The sequence below is a fragment of the Martes martes genome, assembly GCF_963455335.1.
Source record: "Martes martes genome assembly, chromosome: 12".
Classification (NCBI taxonomy): Eukaryota; Metazoa; Chordata; class Mammalia; order Carnivora; family Mustelidae; genus Martes; species Martes martes.
Genome location: NC_137900.1, coordinates 42,244,167 through 42,269,398, shown reverse-complemented (window position 1 = coordinate 42,269,398; position 25,232 = coordinate 42,244,167). Strand labels below are relative to the sequence as shown.

General features: G+C 37.6%; 2 long non-coding RNA genes across 2 annotated transcripts in view; one reads left to right on the top strand and one right to left on the bottom strand.

The window, feature by feature from the left end:
* The window catches only part of LOC308352983, a 74,850-nt gene that overhangs the window by 10,227 nt on the left and 39,391 nt on the right, over positions 1-25,232 (top strand). The window lies entirely within an intron of this gene.
* Positions 1,596-25,232, bottom strand: part of LOC308352982 — a 91,833-nt gene continuing 68,196 nt past the window's right edge. Inside the window, exon 3 of the long non-coding RNA XR_013967716.1 lies at positions 1,596-2,336. This is a non-coding gene — a long non-coding RNA (uncharacterized lncRNA). The remainder of the gene's footprint in view (positions 2,337-25,232) is intronic.

The following is a 25,232-nucleotide window of genomic DNA, read 5'->3' as shown; positions in this document are numbered from 1 at the left end:
TGGCCCTTTCTGCCACAAAACAATTATACAGCTCAAAGACGTTCTCCTTGAAAAATTCCCAACAGGGAATGTTTTTCCTTTTTTTTTTTTTTTAAATTTTAAAAATTTTTTTGTTTTGGGAATTTTTTAAAGGACAGAAGTAAAAAGACTGGCGCATTTGGTGGCTGTTACTTTAAGATCTTCTGTTAAATTCATGTCTAAAAGCAGAAGTGGGTAGCCGGTCTTTAGGGAAAGAAGAACATTCCTGTGAGTGGATTTGTTGGTAATATGACCAGCTGCAAAATAGTCTGGAATACAGAAGTCACCAACTTTCAGAGGTTAAAGGGGGTGATTGTGTTCTAGCTATTGGTGGGATCTTCCACTAAGACAGGACGAGCAGCCTGGCTAGCAGCCTTAGCTCAGTCGAAAACACCCTAAACTTGAAGCGAAACCAGTAGTGTGCTAAACCCAGCACACAGCAGCTTGTAAGAGTCTATTGCTAAGCTTTGTGAACCTGGATGTTATCTTGGTAGATTAAAATTGACCATGGTGGGAGTACTTACGTCATGGAAATTGGCCCTCGCTGCAGATCACGGCTTTTGTTTCCCATAGAGCTGGTTGTTAAACCTTTACCTAGACACTACTGAGACAAACCTGAACTGAAATTTCTAACTCCGCCACCTGTAGTTTAGGAAATTTGGAAAGCCAACAACACTCTGAAACTTGGTGTCCTGATATGTTTTTTTTTATTAACATATAATACATTGTTTATTTCAGGGGTACAGGTCTATGATTCATCAGTCTTACACAGTTCACAGCACTCCTTAGCACATACCCTCCCCCAGTCACCCCAACCCTCCCACCCTTCTCTCCTCTAGCAACCCTCAGTTTATTTCCTGAGATTAAGAGTCTCTTATGGTTTGTCTCCCTCTCTGGTTTCATCTTGTTTCATTTTTCCCGCCATTCCCCTATGAGCCTCTGTCTTGTTTCTTAAATTCCTCATATCAGTGAGTTGGTATGGTAATTGTCTTTCTCTGATTGACTTATTTTGCTTAGCATGATACCCTTTAGTTCCATCCATGTCATTGTAAATGGCAAGATTTCAGGGGTTTTGATGGCTGCATAGTATTCCATTGTATATATATACCACATCTTCTTTATCCATCCATCTGTTGATGGGCATTTAGGCTCTTTCCATAGTTTGGTTATGGTGGACATAGCTGCTATAAACATTCGGGTGCACATGCCCCTTCCAATCACTACATTTGTATCTTTAGGATAAATATCTAGTAGTGCAATAGCTGGGTCAGAGGGTAGCTCTATTTTCAACTTTTTGAGGAAGCCTCCGTACTGTTTTCCAGAGTAGGTGCACCAACAGTGTAGGAGGGTTCCCCTTTCTCTGCATCCTCACCAACACCTATCATTTCCTGACTGATTAATTTTAGCTATTCTGACTGGTGTGAGGTGATATCTCACTGTGGTTTCCATTTGTATTTCCCTGATGCCAAGTGATGTAGAGGGTTTCTTCATGTGTCTGTTGGCCATTTGGATGTCTTCTTTGCAGAAATGTCTGTTTATGCCTTCTGCCATATTCTTGATTGGATTATTTCTTCTTTGGGTATTGAGTTTGATAAGTTCTTTCTAGATTTTCGATACTAGCCCTTTATCTGATTTATTATTTGCAAATACTTTCTCCCATTCTGTTGGTTGTCTTTTGGTTTTGTTGACTATTTCCTTTGCTGTGCAAAAGCTTTTTATCTTGACGAAGTCCCAATAGTTCATTTTTGCCCTTGCTTCCCTTGCCTTTGGCGATGTTTCTAGGAAGAAGTTGCTGTGTCTGAGCTTAAAGAGGTTGCTTGCTCTCTGTATTCTCCTCAAGGATTTTGATGATTTCCTGTATCACATTGAAGTCTTTCATCAATTTTGAGTCTATTTTTTCAGTGTGGTGTAAGGAAATGGTCCAATTTCTTTCTTCTGCATGTGGCTATCCAATTTTCCCAACACCATTTGTTGAAGAGACTCTTTTTTCCATTTGACATTCCATTCCATTGGAGCAGAAACAAAGGAGCCATCATTGTTAATATCTCTTTGAAAGATGTACCAGTAGTTCATGATGGATGAGGAATACTTGTCCAGCCATTTCTAGACATGCCAAATCATGGATATTTTCATATTTAGACACATTGATCAAGACTTCTGGGAATATGTGGAAAAATCAAGGCAACACTTCAGAGTTGATGAATTATTGATTTGTACGTTGTGAGTACTACCTCAGAATTCAGTCTTCCCTGGCTGCCATTCAACCGTTGCAGTTGATGCCTTTGGGTCTAAGAGTTGTGGTCCAGTGGGATGTCCTTCTAAAAGGCAATGATTTCTATAAGACTCACAACTTGCTGCACTACTATTGAAAATCTTTAATTGTTAAAAAAAAAAAGAGAGAGAGAAGAGAAAATCTCTAATTGTTAGAAGAGGGGACAGAAACTAACATTCCTTCATGGTTAGCACTTTACGTTCCTATCTTATATTATTATAACAATGCTACCCTGAAATAGGTATTGTTCTCTCCACTCTGATTGAAGAAGAAACCATGTTCACAGTCTGTTATAAACTTAAGATGGACCTGAGATCCAAACTGGGTCTGCTGAGTCATGAATATTAACTTAATCTTAACATTTAATCATTATAACAATCTTATGAGATCCTATCATGAACCTCATCTTATAAATGAGAAAATTGAGGAGCAGAGCAGTGATTTGCCAACTCATAAGTGGCAGAATTGGGCTTAAATCCATGCTTTTTCTGATCAACACCATACTTCATACTTTAGTTAGCTCTTTAGTAGTGAACAGTTAACAATCTGATGAGCACAAGAATGGCCCTGCTGTAGGATGGACTATTCCATAGAAAGGGATTAGGATGAGGGACTTAGAAAGAGAATAGGGGTATGGGGAATAGGAAGACATCAAAGGAAGCTTCGTCCTGTCGTAGTATTTGCTAAAGGATTAATACTATAGGGCATTAATAATTTTAATATTAATATGTTTATATTATTATAAATTTATTCATTATAACTATAAATATATTAATATATTATACTATATTAATGATTTTAATAATAATAATAATAATTAATGATTAGAGAAGAAGAAATTGTGATTTTCTGTGAAATCCATAGTCATTTGAGACCCAAAGAGAGGTGAGAACATCTGGATGTGGCTGTTCCTTGCAGGACTTTCAATATGGGAGAATCACCTACAATGATAGAAAAGAGTGCAGATTGACTTTGAGTGTGCATTGGTATGATCCATATGTATTACAGAGCTTTTGTTAAGTGTCATTTCTTCACAAAGCATTGTAGCATCAACTGAAAACTTATAACTACCTTTAATCATTTGAGGGATAAAATGGAAAATTAAAAAAATATAAAGAAGAAGTAAAGATCCCTTGTAAAATGTGGTAAAAATTCAATAATTGTACTACTTGTGAGGTGGTATAGTGATATTTGAATGTAGTCTTGGATTAGTTGTAAATGCATATTGGAAACTCTGGGAAAATCACTAAAAAAAGTTAGTTATATGTATATTATAATTGCACATATAAAATATTATAGAATTTCACATATATATAATTGATATGCTGAGAAAGAGAAAATAGGATCACATAAAATGCTTAGTTAAAACCACAAATGGCAGAGAGAGTATAGAAGACAAAATTAGATTAAAACCAAGGACAACAGATAGAAAACAAAAACAAATATGGTTGATGACAATCCAACTATATCAAACAGGAGTGCCTAAATATTCCTATTAGATGCCAGAGATAGAGGGGGTACCTGGGTGGTTCCGTTGTTAAGCATCTGCCGTTGGCTCAGGTCATGATCCCAGGGTCCTGGGAGCGAACCCAGCATTGGGCTCCCTGCTCTGCAGGGAACCTGCTTCTCCCTCTCCCACCCCCTCTGCTGTGTTCCTCTCTCGCTGTGTCTTTTTGTCAAATAAATAAATAAAATCTTAAAAAAAAAAAAAAGAAGCCAGAGATTGCCAGAGTAGGTAAAAAAACAAAGACCCAAATACGTGTTGTTTATAGGAAGCTCTTTAAATATAATGCCAAAATATTAACCATAAAGGGATAAAGAGATATATACTATCCTAACACTAATCAAAAGAAAGCAGTTGTCACTATATTAATTTCAAACAAAGCAGACTTCAGAGCAAGCAATTTTTCAGGGATAAAGAGAAATATTACTAATGATAAAGGGCCAGTATTCCAAGAAGACATACAAACCCTTAATATGTATGTGCCTAACAACAAAGCATCAAAAAAACCTTTTTAAAAAAAATTAAAAAATGGTTAGAACAACACGGAAAAAATAGAGGAAGGCACTATTATATTTAGAGACATTAACATACTCCTCTCAGAGACTGATAGATTCAGCAGGCAGAAAATTAGTAAGGACAGAGTTGAACTCAATAGTACCATCAATCAACTAGATATAATGAACATCTATAGACTGCTTCATCCAAAAACAGCAGATTATGTATTTTTTTTTCTCAAGTTCCATGGAACATTCACCAAGACAGACCACATTCTGGGCCATAAAACACATCTTAACAAATTTCAAAGAATGGAAATCATACTATGTCTGCTATCAGACAACCATGGAATTAAACTAGAAATAAATAACAGAAAGAAAGTTGGAAAATCCCCAAATTCTTGGAGATTAAACAATGCACTTCTAAATAACATATGGATCAAAGAAGAAATCTCAAGAGAAATTTAAAAATATTTTGAACTAAATGAAAATGAAAACACAACTCATCAAAATTTGTGGGGTATACAAAAGCAAGGCTTAGAAGGAAATTTATAGCATTTAATGCATACATTAGAAAAGAATAAAGTTCTAAAGTTGATCATCTAAGCTTCCACTTTAGGAAACTAGAAAAAGAAGCAAATTAAATCCAAACAAAGCAGAAGAAAATTAATAAACACAAGAGCAAAAATCAATGAAATTTAAAAAAAGAAGAAATCAGTAGAGAAAGTCAATGAAACCAAAAACTGGTTCTCTGAAGAGATTAACTAAATTGATAAGACTAGCCAGGTGAAATAGGAAAAAGAGAGATGACATAAATTACCAACACCAGAAATGAAAGAGAATACATCAGTACAGATCCCATGGACATTAAGAGATAATTTATGTTCACAAATTTGAAAATGCAAACTAAACAGACCAGCTCCTTAAAAGATGCAATCTACCCAAAAAAAAAAAAAAAAAAAGATGCAATCTACCAAAACTCATAAAAGAAGAAATAGATTATATGAATAAGTCTGTATCTAGTTAAAAAAAATGAATCAATAATTAATAACCTTCCAAAGCAGAAAACTCCAGGCCCAGATGGTTTCACTGGTGAATTCTACCAAATATTTAAGGGAGAAATTGTATCAATTTTCTCCACTCTCTCCTAGAAGACAGAAGTAGGTGTAATATATCCTAATTCATTGTATGAGGCCAACATTACCCTAATACCAAAACCAGACAAATGCATTACAAGAAAAAAAAAATTATAGGTGAGTATCTCTCATTAACATAGATGCAAAAAATCCTCAACATGATATTAGCAAATCAAATTCAACAATATATAAAATTAATTATATACCATGACCAAGTGAAATTTATCCCAAGTCATGAAAGAGGGTTCTGTATTCAAAAATCTATTAATCCAACATATCAATATGCTCAAAATTACATGATCATAGTAATAAATGTAGAAAAATCATTTGACAAAATCCCACACACTTTCAAGATAAAAATTCTCAGCAAACTTGGAATAAAAGGGAAATTTCTCAATTTGTTTAAGTATATTTATCACAAACCTTAGAGCTAACACCATACTCAATGATAGGAAGTGCACAGCTTTCTGCTCATATCAGAAACAAGGCAAGAGTGTCCTCTCTTACCACTGCTTTTCAAGATTGTGCTAAAAGTCCTAGATAATGCACTAAGACAAGAAAATAAATAGTATACATATTAGAAAGGAAGAGATAAGCCTGTCTTTGTTCTCAGATGATATAGTTACCTAAGTAGAAAATTCAAGAGAATAGGCAAACAAACGGAAACAAAATCAAAACCTTGTGGAAATAATAAGCAATTATAGCAAGGTCGCAGGATTGAAGGTTAATATGCAAAAGTCATTCACTATCCTCTATGACAGTAATGAACACGTGGAATTTGAAATTAAAAACACATTACTATTTGCATTAGCACTCAAAAAATGAAATATTTAGGTACAAATCTAACAAAAATATATAGAAAATCTATTTGAGGAAAACACAACTCTGATGAATGAAATCATAGAAGAAATAAATATATGGAGAGATATTCCATGTTTGCAGAAAGACTTGATATTGTCAAAATATCAGTTCTTCCCAACTTGATCAATATGTAATGCAATCTTAATCAAAACCCTAGCAAGTTATGATGTGAACATTGACTAATTGATCCTAAAGTTTATATGGAGAGGTAAAACACCCATAATAGCCAACTTGATATTGAAGAAGAATAAAGTCAGAAGACTGACACCACCTGACTTCAATACTTACTACAGAGATACAGTAAAGACAATGTGAGATTGATGAAAGAATAGACAAATAGATTATGGCCAAAATAGAGAGCCCAGAAATAGATCCACATATGTATGATCAAGTGGTTCTCTGGCAAAGGAGCAAAGACAAGACAGTGGAGAAAAGATAGTCTTTTCAACAAAGGATGTGAAAAAATCAGGGATTTGTATGCAAATAACTGAATCTTGACAAAAAATTTATCCCTCCACACCTCAAAATAGATCATAGAACTAAATGTAAAATGCAAAATGCAAAACTATAAAACCCCTAGAAAGCAACGTAAGAGAAAATCTAGATGACTTTGGGCATGGCAATGACTTTAGATACACCAAGAAAGATACAATCTATAAAAGAAAGATTTGAGTAGCTGAACTTAATTAAAATGAAAAACTTCTACTCTATGAAAGACGCTGTCAAGAGAATGAGAAGACAAGCCACAGACTGGGAGAAAATATTTGCAAAAGACACATCTGTTAAAAGACTGTTATGCCAAATATATGAAGAATTCTTAAAACTCAGCAGTAAGGAAACAAACAACTTGATTTAAAAAAATGAGCAAAAGAGTCCAACTACAGGACATTGTGGAAAAGGTAAAACTATGGAGGGGGGAAAGGATCAATGGTTGTCAGAGGTTGGGGGGAGGGTGGGTGGGATGAATAGATGGGCACTGAGGATTTTAGGGCAGTGAAAACACTGTGTATGATACTATACTGATGGATACATGTCATTATATATTTGCTAAACCAATAGCATGTCCAACACAAAGGATGAACTGTAATGTAAACTATGGGCTTTGGATGATTATGACATGTCAATGTGAGCTCATCACATTGTAACAAATGTACCACTGGTAGGAGAATGTTGATAATGAGGGAGGCAATGTTTATATTTGGGCAAAGGATGTATAGGAAACCTCTGTGTCTTCTTCTTAATTTTGCTATGACTGTAAAACTGCTTTAAAAAGGATAAAGTCCTAAAAAAAAGTGGGCAAAGACCTGAACAAACATCTTACCAGAGAAGGTGTACAACTGGCAAGTAGCATATGACAAGATACTCGACATTATGTATCATTAAAAATCACAAGTCAGGGGGCTCCTGGGTGGCTCAGTTGGTTAAGAAGTCACAACCTGACTTCAGCTTAGGTTGTGATCTCGGGGGTCTAGGGTTGAGCCCTACTGAGATTCATACTCAGTGGAGAGTCTGCTTGTCCCTGTCCCTTTGTCCCTCCCCCCACCCTATTGTTCTCTCTCTCTCTCAAATAAATGAATAAAATCATTTTAAAAAATCACAAATTTAAACGAAATTTCACTACACACCTATTAGAATGGCCAAATTCCAGAACACTGAACAGCAAATGCTGACGAGAAGGTGGAGTAACTGCAAGGCTCGTTTATTGTGGTTGGGAATGCAAAATGATACGGCCAAGTAGTTGAGCAGTTTCTAGCAAAACTAAACATGTTTTACTGCAGGTTCTAGGAATTAATTGTACTCGTCAGTATCGAGAATCTACCAAGAATGAATTGAAAGCTTTTTCCACAAAAAGCCTGCACATGTTGTTTATAGTTGCTTTATTCATAATTGCCAAAACTCGGAAGCAAGCGAGATGTCCTTCCGTCTGGCAGTGGGTATGTAGGCTGTGGCACATGCACTCCATGGAATATTATTCAGCACTGAAAGGAAATGGTCTATGAGTTCGTGAAAAAACGTGGAGGAACTTAAATGCACATTACTAAGTTTAGAAAGCCAGTCTTAAAAAGATACACACTGTATCGTTCCAACCATATGATATTCTGGAAAAGGAAAAAACTATGGACAGAGTAAAAAGATCAGTGACAGCCAAGGGTGGTGGGGAGGAAGGGATGAAGAGACCAGAGGATTTTTAAGGATCTGAAACTATCCTATGTGATTCTACAATGAGGGATACATGTCATTATAAATGTGTCTACCTCCATGGAATGTAAAACACCAAAAGTGAACCCCAAGGTAAACTGTGGACTCTGGGTGATAATGACGTGTCAGTGTAGGTTCCTGGGTAGTAACAAAGGTATGACTCTGGTAGAGGGTTCTCATAGTAGAGCAGGTTTTGGGTGTGCAGGGATAGTGGGTCCATGGGAATGCTTTTACTTCCTTAAGTTTACTTTGAAACTAAAGATGCTCTAAAAAATACAATTTATTAATAAAAAATTTTAATAATTCACACCCAGCACTTTATATTACTAAAACATCAACATATCACATATACTTATATTATGACAATTATGTTGTTATAAGTATATTATATATATTTTTTATGTTACAAAATTTTTACTATTATAGTATGTATGTTTATATAATATTTAAAAAGCTACTTATATTCATGTTAAACTATTCTAAAACTTAGGCTTTAAGTCAGGCTTTTTTATTCTAATCAACTGATAATAATTAAAAACATTTACAGAGATATAAATTGGCAAAGCTTGTTCTCCTCCTGCCAGCACTACCCTAGAGCCCTTTTAAGGTAGGATTATTTTCCATTTCTATTTTTAAATGAGTAAACAAAGTCATGGGAAGGTGAGTAACTATCTCGGAGCTACCCGGAGTCTCATAAGTTCATCTAAGTTTAGACCTTGCCATCTGTGAGCTGGAGAACTTAGCCCACTGGTTAGCTGTGTAACTATGAGTGAGACCCTTAGACACGAAACTGCTCTTGCCTCATCTTTCAAATGTGAGGGTTGCCTTATGTAATGTCCAGGCTCCCCCCCAGGCCTCATATCTATGTGGCTGGTAGGATGGAAAAGAGCCAACACATAAATGGCAGAGAAAGGAGCCTCTTTCGTCATTTACCTTACACAGAATGTAGAGTTTAGAGGGAGACCTGCCCAAGGGACGTTTTTATCAGCAAAGCGCTCGGCTGCTTCATCCCACCAGCTCCCACACTCACAGAGGCAGAGGAACACAAAAATCTGAGGACGAGGAGTGAGAGATGTCATACTGAGGCTATAATTTTTAAAATCTCCTCTTGTCAACAAAGATCCAACACCCCATAGAAATTACCCTAATGTGAAAGCTTCCCTCCAACAGGAGATTTTCTAAAATCTCTTCTCAGCAAATCTCCACTAGGCTAAAAACTCTCCAGTTGGTTTGTACAGAACAAAGTCCTTTGTGTCCCTGATGCTCTCCTTTCGACTCATAATGCCAACCTGTAAAATGGAGAGGAAAAGAGCTGTAATTCCTATTTTACAGATGAAAAACAAAAACAAAAAGAAAACAGAAAAAAAAAATTCCAAGAAACGTAAGCATTTGCCCAATGTCATTTTAAAAGCAAGTGGTGGAGTTGGAATTGGGACTCAGGTTTTTTGACTCTTGGTCAAGTGCTCTTTCCAGGGCACCAGATATATTTGACCTATAGCCTCTTTCACTAGATGGAGAACTAGTGAAATCAAGCCATGGCCATGAGCTTCGAAGGGGAATGGCTTTGTGCTTCAAAGCCACCAACGACAGAAACAAGGGGCCAGGAGGAATAGGAGTGGATGTAATTTCCAGTTTGAGATGGTGGGTCCCAGCTTTTCAGAAGCTTCCTAGGCCAGCAGGTGGAGCCTCTTGTCATGCTCCTCTCCAAAGGCAGGAGATTTTTTTTCTCTTTAAACAAAAGTCTGTGCGCGCACACACACACACACACACACACATAGTCAACCAGCTCAGGGCAGAAGCAAGGTTCTTATGCTCTTGCTTTCATTTAACCTTTTCTCAGGTGCTGAATGGGAGGCTCCTGATCACTGGCCCAGCGGTTCAAGTACACACAGAGACACAAAGGCATTTCCAAAAGTAATCCGAGCATTTTGTGCACTGTATAGAACAGTGAATGTGCTCCGTGGGGCATGCCAGCTTTGCAAACACAGTAAAGGAATGGAGGAGCTGCCCATGGGGTGGTATGTGCCTCCCAACTGCTGTCAGCAGGCATTGGATCCAGAAACAGCAGGAGACGGGCTTTCTCTTAAAAGAAAAGACAGTTGGAGCCCCTGAGCGTTCCCCTGGTAAATAGCAGCCCTAGCCATGTGAGGGAATGATGCCCCTTTATACAGATCTGCATAACATATCTCCTTTCCAGTGGGGGAGGCGGAAAGGGAGGCAGCCCTTCTCTCAGGTTTTAGGTATAAACATTCCTTCTCTGTATGTATTAAGGGCTGTGAGTGGATCATTTTTCCACTCCCTTCTAAAATATTTTGTTTTCCATCTCTCTCTTCTTTTCCATGTTGCTTTGAGAAAGATCCAGAACTTCCTCCCTGGTTTTCCTTAGCTGCTTTCTGTTGTTGTTTCAAACCACAGCCTAAATTTAAATGTGGCCCAGGAGAGGGAAGTAACTGGTGGTTATGGGTGTGGCTTCATTGTTGCCTTGGGGACAATGACCTAAGCCAACCCTTTAACTTTGTATACAGGTAAAATGAGGTTAAGTCTGTTATATCACAGAGTCATTGTCTAGAGTCTTTGGGGAAGAGACTTCTATTTTTTTTTTCTTGCTTTTCTAATTTATCCAGCAAAAGACAGCCATATTAATATTCTTTAATAATAGCTGTTATCATAACATTCCTCTTTCCAGAAACCTGAAATACTTTAGTGTTCAACCCTTTGTCTCTAAGATAAAGAGATAAAGATAAACCTTTTCGCCTGGCTTCTGGTGCCACCAATGTCTGGCCTCCACTTACCTTTTCCGCCTTCTTGCTTACTCTTTCATCATGAATCAGGCTGGCTTACTCTTTTCCTTAAATTTTCCTGTTACATTCTTCCTTTACCCCTTGGTTTGAAATAGTCTTTCATAGTTAGGAATGACCTCCTCATTCCTGTCAACTTAACTGATACCTTCTGACCTTTGTTCAAGGCCCAGATGCATATCCCCTTCTCTGTGAAGGCTTTCTGAATTTCTTCAGACTGCATCACTGCTCCTGGCTTTGAAGTTATGAGACTATCTCTTGTACTTGTGTGACACTCCTAAGCCTGGTCTGTATCATTTTGGACCTTATATAACTGCTTTTATTGAACTATGCTCTGTCATTATACTATTGGCCCACATAAAAAACTCAGTAAGAAACCACCCAGCACAAAGTACTATCGAATTTACTGTATGACTGTTGTTGGGGACATGGTTTGCTACATTTCACAGTGTCTTTTCCATGTTGACCCATGGGAAAAATGTTTCTCAGTCCTCAAAACCAAGAATAGCTGGGTTCTCCTGAGCCGCTGTTTTGTTTTTATCTTGTGGTCATCATGAGTCATGTCTCCCTCTTTTCATAGGCTTGGAGCCAAAATTGCAGCCCACCACAAGGAACAAGTAAGAACAGCATGTATTTGGGGGTGGGGGGTAATAGTATTAACTCTGACTTCTTATTTTTATTTCCTGTCTTTATTTTTCTTTCCTCCAGTTTTCTCCCCTATTTATTTTGTAACCTGGTAATTGCATGTATCTTTGTAAGAAGGCCCAAACCATTTTTGGAGTTTGATGATGATAAATGTAAAGCAAATAATGCCTTGCATTTTTTTATCTTTAGTATACAAATCTCGAGTATATAGCTAGTGAATTTTTATATATGTATACACTCTTATAGCCCTCATCTAGATCAAGATATGGGACATACCAGAACCCCAAAAGACACCAATCACTTTCATTATCAATTTATCATTTTATATATCTCTATATATCCTGGCTCCCCACCTATGCTAAATACTGTTTGAGGATAAGGTCTGCCTGTATTTATATCCCTATAAAGCCTAACATGGTTCCCTGGCCCTAGCGGGTAATCAAGATGTAGTTATTGATGTAAGGAAGGGACTTGTTCTAATAAGGAAAAGGAAAGGACCTAATAAGGAAAGGACCCCTGCCAATCTAAAGCACGTCATGTAGTCCCCAGGTGGAGATCAAAAGGTGTGTGTCCCCTTTGTCCCTGGCTCTCTAGTCTCTGGCACAGGGCCTGTCACAATGTGGGCCCTAAATGCATATTGATTAACTGATTGACTGAAGCCTTTTCATACCTGTTGTTGCCTCAATTTGAGGGAGCATTAGTTTCCTAATTCTAGAAATCAGGCTGTAGAATTTCCCATGACACCACTGGGCATAATTTTTTTTGGATGGCACATCACTACTGTTTCCTCCTCTGCTTTCTAAATACATGGGAAGAACAGGGCGCCCCACAGAGTACCTGCCAGCTAGGGTTAATAACCTGTCACAGCTCCATACCGTGCTGCTCCAGAATTCTTTGTGGTTTACTTTTTGATTCTTGGCCTTGTGTAGAAGGATCTCTCTAAATGGTAAGCCAGGTGAAGAGTTTCAGTTGACAGCCTCAGGCCTCACCAGCTCATTCTTGTCTGACTCTAGGGCCTTGGCAAAGGGAATCCATCTGCAGAGGGGGATGAGGACACTCTTTCCCTCTTTATGCCCAGAGGCTGTTTTTTCCTGGACACTGAGAGGAGAATAGCCTTGATTGAGATTTTATTTTGGAGCGAACATTTCTACAGCATGTGAGGGGGTGGGGGGGAGAAAACCAAACACATATTATTAGCAATAATGGAAATAAACAATACAAATTTTTCAAGAATGATTTTAATTTATTTTAGTCTCCAATCTCTGGGCCATCTGGTAGAGAATCTGGTCCCAGAGAAAAAGCTGAATGGTAAGAAGGTTGGGAATAGTTTTTCTAATGGAAAACTAGAGCAGGAGGAAGAAAATAAATTATGGAGGTAGAAGACAAGTGGACCTGGTGGCTTGACAGGTGAGTGTTGCTCACTTCTACCTGGAACTTCATCTCCTCAATTGTAAATTGAGGGATTTTACAATAATCCCTTCCATTTCTTTCCACTTTGCAAAAGAAAAAAAAATCGGCAATTCTACATTCTATGTTTATTTCTCTGAGGGTGTTGAGACCACATAATTAACAAATATTGTAGTTTATTTCACTGATTTCTTTGTCCTTAAGAGAAGAGGACTAACTTTTGTTTGTGGAAGGTGACCAGGGGAGCAAGTGCTGGGTAGTAGCTAATCCTGCAGTTCTTGTAGCCAATCAAGTAGCAGTAGATTTGCCTTTCACTTGAGGATCTTAGTCAGGACTTCTTTTTTTGTTGTTGGTGGAGGGTTAGAGCAAAAGAGAACCTTTGGTAGCAAGCTTCCTGAGAAGAAGCAAAGAAAGTGGCATTTCTATCTTTTAGCCCTGATGAAATATAGTTCAGTCTTTGCAAAGTGAGTTGCTTATTTTCATTGGAAAAAAAACAATAATTAGTTGAGACCAGTGATTCAGATGTCTGGCTTCCATTCATAGCATGTCAAATACCATGGTTAATATTTCTTAGTGCAATATATCTTGTATTTCTAACTTTCTATTAATAATCTGCTTTAAAAAATAAGAGGGTAGATGGGAAAAGGTAATAACACCAACTTTGAGTGTTTTGAGGTATATAGTCATTATTTATTATTTATTTTACATATGTTATTTATTATATATTATTATGTTTATAGATAATATTTCTCTTCTTTCGGGAAGTTTCCAAACATCAGTGGTAATCTTTTGGCTACAATACTTAAATTTTGTTTCTAGCAATTCAATGTCCTCTAAGTTGAATTCCATGATTGCTATACTTAGGGAGGTTATCAACATGTACTGATGTTCCCAGTGGGCTAAGAATTGAGTAAGACCCTTTACATATGTTTTGTTCATTTTACTCTCAAACCAAGCCTGGGATATAAATTATCCTTCTCATTTATTCTCATTATTCAGCAAATATGAATACTCATGTGTGCCAGACACTGTGCAAGGCAGCAGACATGTGAGGTGAACAAGAAAAAGTCTTCATGGATACCAAGAGGTTAGTGGAGAAGGTAAGCTAGTGAGGAGTCAGTCAGAAAAATGAATATTCTACTGCAATTTGTGATAAGTCTTATGAAGAAAATGCAAAAGGGTATCATGACACAGGACAAGACAGGGACATAATCTAGAATCAGTGGTCAGAGAATGCTTCTTTCAAGAGTGAAGACATGGAAGATGGTAAGTAGCCAGCCATATGACTAGCTACGAAAGAGTATTCCTGGTAGAAGAAATAGCACATGAGAAGGCCACAAAGTGAGAATTAACACAGATGGGTCAAGTCACTGAGTTCTGTATGACAAGAACCCTAAGTAAGGAACAGAAAGGTGGTACTAGACAGGAAATAGAGGCTCAGAGAGGTCACATTAAAATCTCCATGGCCGGGGCGCCTGGGTGGCTCAGTGGGTTGAGGCCTCTGTTTTCGGCTCAGGTCATGATTCCGGGGTCTTGGAATCAAGCCCCGCATCGGTGAGGGGGGGGGGGGTGGTCTCTGCTCAGCAGAGAGCCTGCTTCCCTTCCTCTCTCTCTGCCTGCCTCTCTGCCTACTTGTGATCTCTGTCAAATAAATAAATAAAATCTTAAAAAAAAAAATCTCCATGGCCATGCACCTATTAATTGGCAGAGCCAAGAATAGACGTCACCTGCCTGATCCCACAGTACCATTTCACCTGCTATGGTATAAACATACGGAAACCAGTTTAAACTATTCTTTTCTGTTGCTATTAATTTTTCTATTGTTAACATTTTAACCTCTAAAATGGTAATCTAGTTCTTTTCAAATCTCTGGCTTTTGGAGGCAGAACCAGCAGCTGGACACAGTTGACTAAACTAGAAGCTTTAAGACTTGCCTGGATATCTTGGTTGCTCATGACTCAGTGTGCTTCACTATTGTAACAATGGATATCTCTAGCAGTGGGCTAGCTTTTGGGTACCAGAGAAAGCATGAGTCTCTCTCAGAAAAGCCTATGAAGCATTCATGGTGTGTAAAGAGGGGGAAACTTTGTTCAGGCTTCTCTTGAAAAGGAAATGGCTTGCTTGGCTTCTCTATTTTGGTCACTAGAATCCCGAGAGCAGTTGATAAAGCTTAACATTTTTTTTGAAGTCACCAAGTATGGTCGTTTTGGGGGATCTTACAAAAGGGAAAGATTATTTGGCAATAAAAGGGGTTAATTTGGGGGAACAATCTCAATACACTTTATTAAGGATTTAAGCTTAAACTCATCCGACTAGAGAATGGTTCTCTTATTAACCCCAGGCCTCTTACTTGGGAACTGGTACAGTGCTTAGCCAAGAACAGCAAAGGGAAATGCCTCTTTCCAGGTCCTGGTTCCCTTCTCTTGTCATCCATGGTCTCCCTCAAGCAGAAGAAGTGAGTTAGATTCCCCATGACTGCAGTTGCTTGAAGTTCAGATTTTTCAAGTACAACGTCTGTGTTTATGTAATTTTGGCTATTTCTGTTCCTCATTGCTAGAGTTCAGACCCATGTGTTCTGGAGCTTAAAGAGATATGATTCTTTGCCAGTGACTGACTGCAGCTGTCTGCTAATAGTCTAGAGTGGCTTCTTCTCCCAGTGAAGGTTGCTGTTCATTTGGTTTTATATACCACCCTGAATTTAACTGAATAGAAAACAACTTCTGGTGTTAGTAGAACACAGCTTCTGGTCTGATAGAATATCAAGAAATACTTCCCTTGACCCCTTCCCTTAATTCAGACCAAACCATTCATGTACCAATAAGACTGTGACTTAATATAAGGGAATTTTGTACCTTTTTCCTTGTTTGTGATTGAAGCTTATGATCAAATCGTTTAATTCCCACCTTTGTGTCTTCTCATTCTGTTTATCCTTTTGCTAACTCTTCATCTTTTAGTTTCATATCCCCACTCTTTAGACATATTTGGCTTCTGTGGCTTTCAACTTTGACCTCATTTCTTGGCCAAGATCTACCTCCATATCTGTATAGTTTGTTACTCCAGACTACCAGCCCATGTCACCTTGACCCAAGAACTATTAAAGATGGATTAGTTTAACCAGTACTATAGCCTACTTTCCCATCAGGAAAAAAAATTAATCAAAAATATTCCCACATTGCTTTTTGGCAGCATCACTGAAGTGTGTTTTTTTGACCATTAATACTACATGAGATAATCCATAGACAAATAATTAATTTTAAAATGTGGTATAGAGACCTGGTGAGTTCTATTTCCTCTTGGCAATTCACAAGGTACATTACCAAAATAAAGTCCCTTTGAATTCTTGGAGGAAAAAAAAATAGTGTATTTGACCACAGAATTTCCAAACTTATTTGACTGTGGATCCTATTTTCAAATACAATAATGCTCTCAGATAATTACTCCTCCAAGAATCATGCTTTAAGAAATGTTATTGCGTGGTAAATTCCATTGTTGCACTGTTAAGTATATTAAATGTCCCTTTACCTGCAAAAGCCCAGTGATTTGTATTTATACTATTCTTTCCCTGTTTATGTGCTGAGCTACATTCTCCAACAGCCTAAAACTTAAGCAAAAAAAAAAAATTAGAAGAAAAATCAAAGAGCAAGTTAAAATTTTAAACAGCTATAGAGCATAGACTAGCCTGCACATCTCAGGATGTCTGTTCTGGAGCTGTTGAGGGCAATAGGATGTCTTCTCTACAACCCAGTTTACTCAAAAGAACTTCAAACTCGTTCCTTTCAAAATTAATGTTTACACCTGGCATTGGAGAGAGGGTGATCACCTTCATTCTTAATTTCCATCCTGATAACAAATAAATATACCAGATTAAAGATTGCACAACAGTACTGTTAAGGGGAAGAGAACTTCAAAACCTGATGAATTGAAGCCTTTTTGTGCCTGCGATGACTATGGAAACACAAGAGTAAAATATTCAAGAAGAGTGAATCTATATCAGAGAAGAGGTGTACCATTTTTTTTCATTTTTTTTCTAATTAAAAACTTTCTGTCATATGTGTATCAACTCTAAAACAATTTTAGATGAATAAATGAATGCACAGAAAAGCAAATAAGTAAATGCACTGATGTTTTTTAGGAGCCAGGTTCTCACTAAGAAAAAAGAGACATTAGATTTATGAAATGGGGAAAGGCAATAAAGCACCCTGTGATGATGAATTGGAATTGGAGGTGCTGATGTGAACCTAGTTTCTAAAATTTGGATATATTTATCTATATCTATATCTATATCTATATCTATCTATCTATCAATCTACCTATGATATATATGTGTGTGTGTATATATATACATATATGAATATATTTAGATATATATGTGAACATAAATATGTGTATAGGTATATATGTATGTTTGTACATGTATACATGCATATATTGGTGTATGCATTTGTCTGTATACATGCATGTGTTTCCTAGCTCTGTCTTCTGATAGCACCAAGAAGCTATCAGAACATTCCAACTGGGCATACCTAATTCCCAGATCTTGGTCTCTAATACTATTCACCACTAAGATGACTCCAACTTGATGGAGAGTTGACTAATTCCAGGGCTAAAATAAGATAGATATAAGATGAACCTAGAACATTTTGTTACTCCAGAATGTAGGGAAGAAGTCAAAACAATAGTAGGGCAATACAAAAGGACAGATAACTAGATTAATAGTCTCTTCTGGCTAAATCTGGGGTGGCAAATTGATCAACATTATTTAGTACCATAACAAATTATAAACCATTAAAAAAAAGGAAGTCGAGAATCCATATGATTGATAGATACTTTTAGAGTGAGAAAGAATTTGGGGGACCCTACTGACAGTAAGTTTGCTGAGAGTCACTGGTAAATGTGGAATGTGTGCTGGAGTTATAAAATTAGCATTTTGTAAACATTAATGACAGTTAAATTTGGATAAGGAGATGTATATCTGCATCATCTTAGTCATTTTTCCACACACTGCTTATAAGTTTTAAGAAAGGTGATAATAATAACATAGTTGAGACATCAGACACCACTTTGGTGATCAAAATTAACATCACCAATGAGAAGCAGAATGCCATCATGTGTCTCCAAATATGTATCACCTGTGTTATAGTCTAGCTGACAGTAGGTAACCTGAATCTAGTCATGAGAAAACATCAGGCAAACTTAAAGTTAGAAGAAGAATTGTTTTAATTTTAAAAACAGGGAAAGAATTATATTTTTTTTAAATGGCAGGGTCATTAAAAACAGAGAAACCAGAAATATTCCAGATTAAGTGCAACTAAAGAGACACAACAACTAATATGAATTTAGACCAGACCTGAATCAGAGAAAGTGGGGGAAGGGGCTGTGGGGGGTGTGCCAGGAAGGATATTATTGGACTGACTGAAAAATTGAACTACAGAGGACAGAGTAGATATATCTTAGATATATTAGATATATCATTGCTAAATTAACCGAGGTTGATAACTAACTATAATTGATTATTCTTAGAAAAATTTACACAGAAGTATTTAGGAGCAAAGGGCAATAGTATATGTAACTTAACTACAAATGGTTCAGGAAAAAAAAATTACACACTCTATCTATCTAGCAAGTGATGAAGCAAGTAGAAAGAGGTGTTAAGAATAGGTGATCTCCATGAACCAGTGTGTTTTTATTCTTACTGGTTTTCATGAAAACCAGTGTGGGGTAAAAATCAGTGCCAAAGACTACTGTCAACAACACGGTTGGTGTTTTTTTCCTACACATTCTTTGGATGCCATCACAACCTTCCACCAACCCTAAACTCAAGTAGCCGTGGCCTTGGTGGGCAAGATTGCATCTGCCTTAAACAAGTGGCCTTAAGACCAACTTCTTTCAGAATGTCATTGCAAATTAAGCAAGGGCTCAGATAGGGTTGTTCTGGATTTGGAATCACTTGTTCTGAGTATACACCTTTTTGGAGCATTACTGGGTTGTGTTCAGGGAAATGCCAAGAAAAGCTTTTATGAGTGGCAGCCTCACTGAAGTTGATAGAAGAGTCTGTTCTTTTTCTTTCAACACCCTCCTTTATACTGCAGATGCTGCCACAAATAGAAGACACCTGTGCTCATAAAACATCTCCTGATGCTGGTTCCCCAAAATATCCACAGAATGTGGCACAGCAGTGGGCACCTTGCTGGGTGTTGTCTTAGAAGAGAATAAGATGCAACGTCTTACACCTTTGCTCAAGCAGTTGCTTCCCCTCTCCAAGTACATAAACTTATGCATATGAATGCTGGAAAGAAAGGTTCTCCAACCAACTTCATAAGCATTAATAGATCATTGAGCCTTTAAGTTTGACTGAGTCTATGTATACATTCTCTCTGCTATTGCCTGTTCTGAACTGACTGGAAAGATGTAGAGGTGTGTGCAATGTATATACAACACCTGTTTTAAATATTGGAGATAGAATTAGGAACTGTAATCTGGACTGTTCTAACTGAAGATACCTGGGGGTTACTGTGGTAATTCAGGAACTTGTGCTCAGACATCTTTGCACAAGTCTTAGAGGTATTGCTGTGTAGAAACACCATCGTCCCTTGGTGGGGAGAGTTATGATCTCCCTGTGGAAAGTTGTACTTAGGTTCAAGTTGAGTGTGAAGTGATGAGAACATGGTCCTATGAGAATTGCTATTTGAAACTTCTAGAGTTGTTTCCAGCAGGGTGAGCAGGGAGGAGAATTTCTGAGCAGAGAGGACACAGAGTTAGAATGAAGTTGTTGTAGGATAGCCTCAAACTTAAGAAATTTTTATCTTAACCATGTCTTGGGAAGTGCCGTTCATCTACATACTCAGCAGAAGCTTGATGAACATCCACTATGTTGGATGTTGGATATGTACAAAGAAGTTTTGGGAAAGCACTATCGGCTAGATGTTAAAGGACTCATAAGACTTCACCAAAATGAATGTAGACCAAGGCAACAACATGAATGCAAACTGGAGGTGTAAAGCAACAAAATAAGGAAAAGGACTGCAAAAAAGTGTAAGTGTTATTGGAATTGATGGCACGCATGATTGGCCTAATTGGGAACAGAAACCACAGGATGGCCATCTTCATAGACCACAGTAAGAAGCCTTCTGTGGTCATGCTGTAGAAGGTGTGGATTCAGGAGATGGAGTTAAGCTGATCAGACTCAGTCGTCTGTCCTCTCTTGCTAGAGTATGAAGAATGAATTTTAGGAGGGCAGGACTGGAGATTGGAAGGCTGCTGCAGGATTCCACAGCAAAGTAGCAAGAATCTGAACAGCATAAAAAGGAGTGGGAACAGAGGGGAAGGCAAATATGACCAAGAGAAGTTAGTAATTAATCATTCAGGGGAGAAAGACACCAGTGAGAGAAAAGTAGATCCAGTCCAAATTCTACCTTTCTTTGTTGTATAAATTGCAAACTAGTACTCTGTCTCTCTATTAAATAGGTATGGCAAAAATCAAAATTTTAAATGTGCCCTTCAGGACTCAAAATAGGCCAAGTTCTTTCCTGCCTCAGGACCTTTGCACATACTGTCACTGCTATCTGAAATGGGAAAATGTTTTTCATCTTCTGCTTTATTTTAAGCTTTAGGTCTAGGTTAAAAGGTCACTGAGAGTAGCTTTCTATGATTACCCCACTTAAGTGAGTCTACCACTTCATTATTCTCTTTCCTTCCCTGCCCATAACCTTCAAAACAGATAACCTCATTTCTAATTATACTATAATTAGTATAATTCTAAAAATTATACTATTACATGCTTATTTGCTGGCAATGACTCTTCCTTTTTTGTTTTCTAATGTGTTCTCAGTGCTAGCACATGACAGTCATTCAACTAATAGTGTTTGAATGGAGCTACCACCTATGCAGTATGTTAAACCCTATGGCCCAAAATAGCAGCTGGGCAGTAACCCTGGACAGCTTATGCAAGATATGACCTGGGCACTCCCACTGATGCTAAAGTTGAGAAAGCACATGCTCTGAGTTGAATCCCCAAAAAGATAAGCTGAAGTTCTAGTCCCCAGTACCTCAGGATGTGACCTTATTTGAAAATAGGGTTTTTACAAAAATAGCAGGTTGAAATAAGGTCATCACAGTGGGCTTTTATCCCTGTGTCCTGATAATAAGGGAAAATTGGACACAGAGAAGGACATGAAGGGACGATAACGTGAAGAGACATAGTGAGAAGATGGCCATCTGCAAGTCAAGGAAGGCCTGGAGAGTCCCTGGAACAGATCCTTCTGTAGTGCATTGACAAGGAACATGGCCCTGTTGATACCTTCCTTGTGGATTTCTGGCCTCTAGAACTATGAGACAATAAATACTGTTTTTTGAATCTTCCCCCTTTGTATCACTTTGTTACAGAAGTCCTAGGAAACTCATATAGCGCAATTCAGAGGGTGAGCCAGGTCCTGGGATTATAAAAGTATGTCTAAAGGAGCCTGTGATAGCTCTAGAGATCCAGAGGTTATTTGACTCTATGGGTTTTTTGTTTTTTGTTTTTTTTTTGACCCACAAGCCTAGGCTTGGAGATATTCTTTTAATCTAAACCTGGCTTGTTTCTCCAGTCCTGCAGAGTCTATATTCTAAACAGTGGGTGCTGAGGGATAGCCCATGGGAAAATGTCATCAACCGAGTTGCTAATCCGTGAAAATCTGGGCAGAAATGATTAGTTTGTCACTGTTCAGGCCAAGAGCAATGAAATTATATGGAGAAGAATGGAATAATTGTGCTAAGAATAGTGACTGCTTTTATACTAAATATAGGTAAAAGAGTAGCTACTGAGAACTTTTAATAAGTGTGTTCTCTGAAAACTACTTCAAGCTTCAAATACTTAAATCACACTATCTGCAACAACAAAAAAGAGAACTAATCAATGATTCTCATCATTTTGTTTTTAAACTTGTCTCCATTTCTTCCCTTGTGCTAACAATTAGTCTTTTAACTGGTACACCCACAGCATATTAAAATACACTCAGAGTCCAATCATGTACTAAAAGACATTCGCTAACCACCTCCGCTCGTGTTCCTTCACACTTTCTTCCAACTGGCTATGTAGCTAGTTCTAAATATACTTTTAATATTTCATAAAATGCAGAAGATTTAACTTATTGTAAAGACAGTTCCAAATCTGCTAATAATTTTAAAGCATAATATCTGAAAACCCAGTTTATAATACTCACTGCCAACATCTAGATTCAATATATACTGTTAGCTCTAAGTAAAAACAAAAAACAAGAAAGGAATAAACTTAATAAAATCAAATGATTTTGAGCCACATTGATATTGATATCTACATACTTAACTATACTTTGCGGGGAGGAAACTTGAAAATCCTTGTGTTGTAGATATACTGTAGGTCCAGAAGTTGATGAAGCCTCAAATACTTATCGATACACTGACTCTTCTAAGATATTAAGCTGACCTGGATCTTCATACATAGATTGCTTTAGTATATGCTGTGTATTTTTTAGGGACATCGAATTTAATAAACATGGTTCTCCAGCTGCCTGACCTTCACTTCCACTTCTTCCTTCCTAACTCTGTCCCAGTTTTGTTCAGATAGTCATCCATTCTTCAGTTTCAGGGGAATCCTGATTGGAGTAAATCAATCAATTTATATTTCCCTGTGATTCAAGAGGGGATTTGACCTAAAATGGCCCAACTGAAGTAAAAAAAAAAAAAAAAAAAAGACACATTTACATGGTGGGAGACAAGTCTACCTCTCTCTCTTTTCTTTCTCTATCTCGCTCTCCCTGTTACAGATCACAAATCTGAGCCATTCCACAGGCTTCTAACAGCAATCCTGTGATCATTAGGAGAACCAACCTGAGGACAAAGATAAAAGGGTGATGGACAAAACATAGCCAAACACAAAGATAGACATGTGTCTTCATTAAATTGCTAAGTAAATCTCAGAAACTGCCCTATCTAATTTATTTTTATGTGGCACAGTAAATGTCTGGATTTTTAAAGACCATTTTTGCATCTGAAAGCCTCCTAAGTCACATGCCACCTTTGCTACTGAGTCAACTAGTTTGGGCCTTGTATTGATCAGAGCATGAGCCAAAGTCAAATTATGTATAGGAAGAGCAGGAAGAGAAACTCATGCTTCCATGTTGGCATAGTATGCACGCTACCCTTCAGCCCTAAAGCAAGCTGATTTAAGCACACTATGTCTTTGGGAAAATAGAAGCATACGTATCATTTATTGAATGCTTATTATGGGCCATACACTTCTTGAATACATTTATAAGGACTAATAGTATTAAATCTGTCTGAAATCTCCCTTAAAATATGGAAAATTAACTCTATATTACATGTAAGGAAATTGTGGCATAGAGAGACTAAGAAAATTCACCCAGGCCATAGAATTGGTAGGTGATGGAGCAGGAGGTTCTGAGACCCGAAGATGTTTGTAAATTCAAACAGCATGTTTTAAATATAAGTGTTTCCATGGGAAAAGGAAAAACTGGGAAGCAATAATGTCATTCTCACTGACATTACTGACATGCTCACATTAAGCACAATATTTTTCCTACAAAAATGAAATAATAAAATTATTTGTAGGATTTTATATGAACATGTGTGTAACCTAGGATCTCTGGGAGGAAAAATTATGCTTCTGGATTATATCAAGCTTTGGCTCAGTACACTTCTTTTTCTTATTAACATGGACACTGTCATAGATGTTCTTATACAAACACTTAACATGAGATCTTCCTTCTTAAATTATCAAGTATAGAGGACAGTGTTGTTAACTGTAAGCACAATGTTATATAGCAGTTCTCTAGAACCTTCTCATCTTGCATGACTGAACCTTTACACCCAGTGAATAATAGCCCCTATTCTCCACTCCCCTCCAACTCCTGGCAACCAGCATTCCATTTTCTGCTCAATGACTTTGCCTATTTTAGGTACCTATAGTAAGTACAACCATTCAGGATTTGTCTTTCTACGACTGGCTTGTTTCACTTAGCAGGTGTCCTCAGGGTTCATCTATATTAAACCATAAGATAGGATTTGTTTCCCTTTTATGGCTGAATAATATTCCATTCTATGTACATACCAGATTTTGTTTATCTGTTCATCTATCAATGGATAATGAGGTTGTTTCCACCTTTTAGCTATTTTTTTTAATTATTTAATAAACATATAATGTATTTTTATCCCCAGGGGTACAGGTCTGTGAATTGCCAGGTTTACACATTTCACAGCACTCATCATAATGCATACCCTCCCCAATGTCCATATCCCCACCACCCTGCCCCGTCCCCCTTCCCCCCAGCAACCCTCAGTTTGTTTTTTGAGATTGAGTCTTTTATGGTTTGTCTCCCTCCCGATCCCATCTTCTTTCATTTTTTCTTTTCCTACCCCCCAAACCCCCCACATTGCATCTCTACTTCCTCATATCAGGGAGATCATATGATAGTTGTCTTTCTCCGATTGACTTATTTCGCTAAGCATAATACTCTCTAGTTCCATCCACATCGTCGCAAATGGCAAGATTTCATTTCTTTTGATGGCTGCATAGTATCCCATTGTATATATATACCACATCTTTTTATCCATTCATCTGTTGATGGACAGCTAGGTTCTGTCCATAGTTTGGCTATTGTGGACATTGCTGCTATAAACATTGGGGAGCATCACGTTTGTATCTTTAGGATATATATCCAGTAGTGCAATCGCTGGGTCATAGGGTAGCTCTATTTTCAGTTTTTTGAGGAACCTCCACACTATTTTCCAGAGTGGTTGCACCAGCTTGCATTCCCACCAACAGCGTAGGAAGGTTCTGCTCTTTCCGCATCCTCGCCAGCATCTGTCATTTCTTGACTTGTTAGTTTTAGCCATTCTGACTGGTGTGAGGTGGTATCTCAT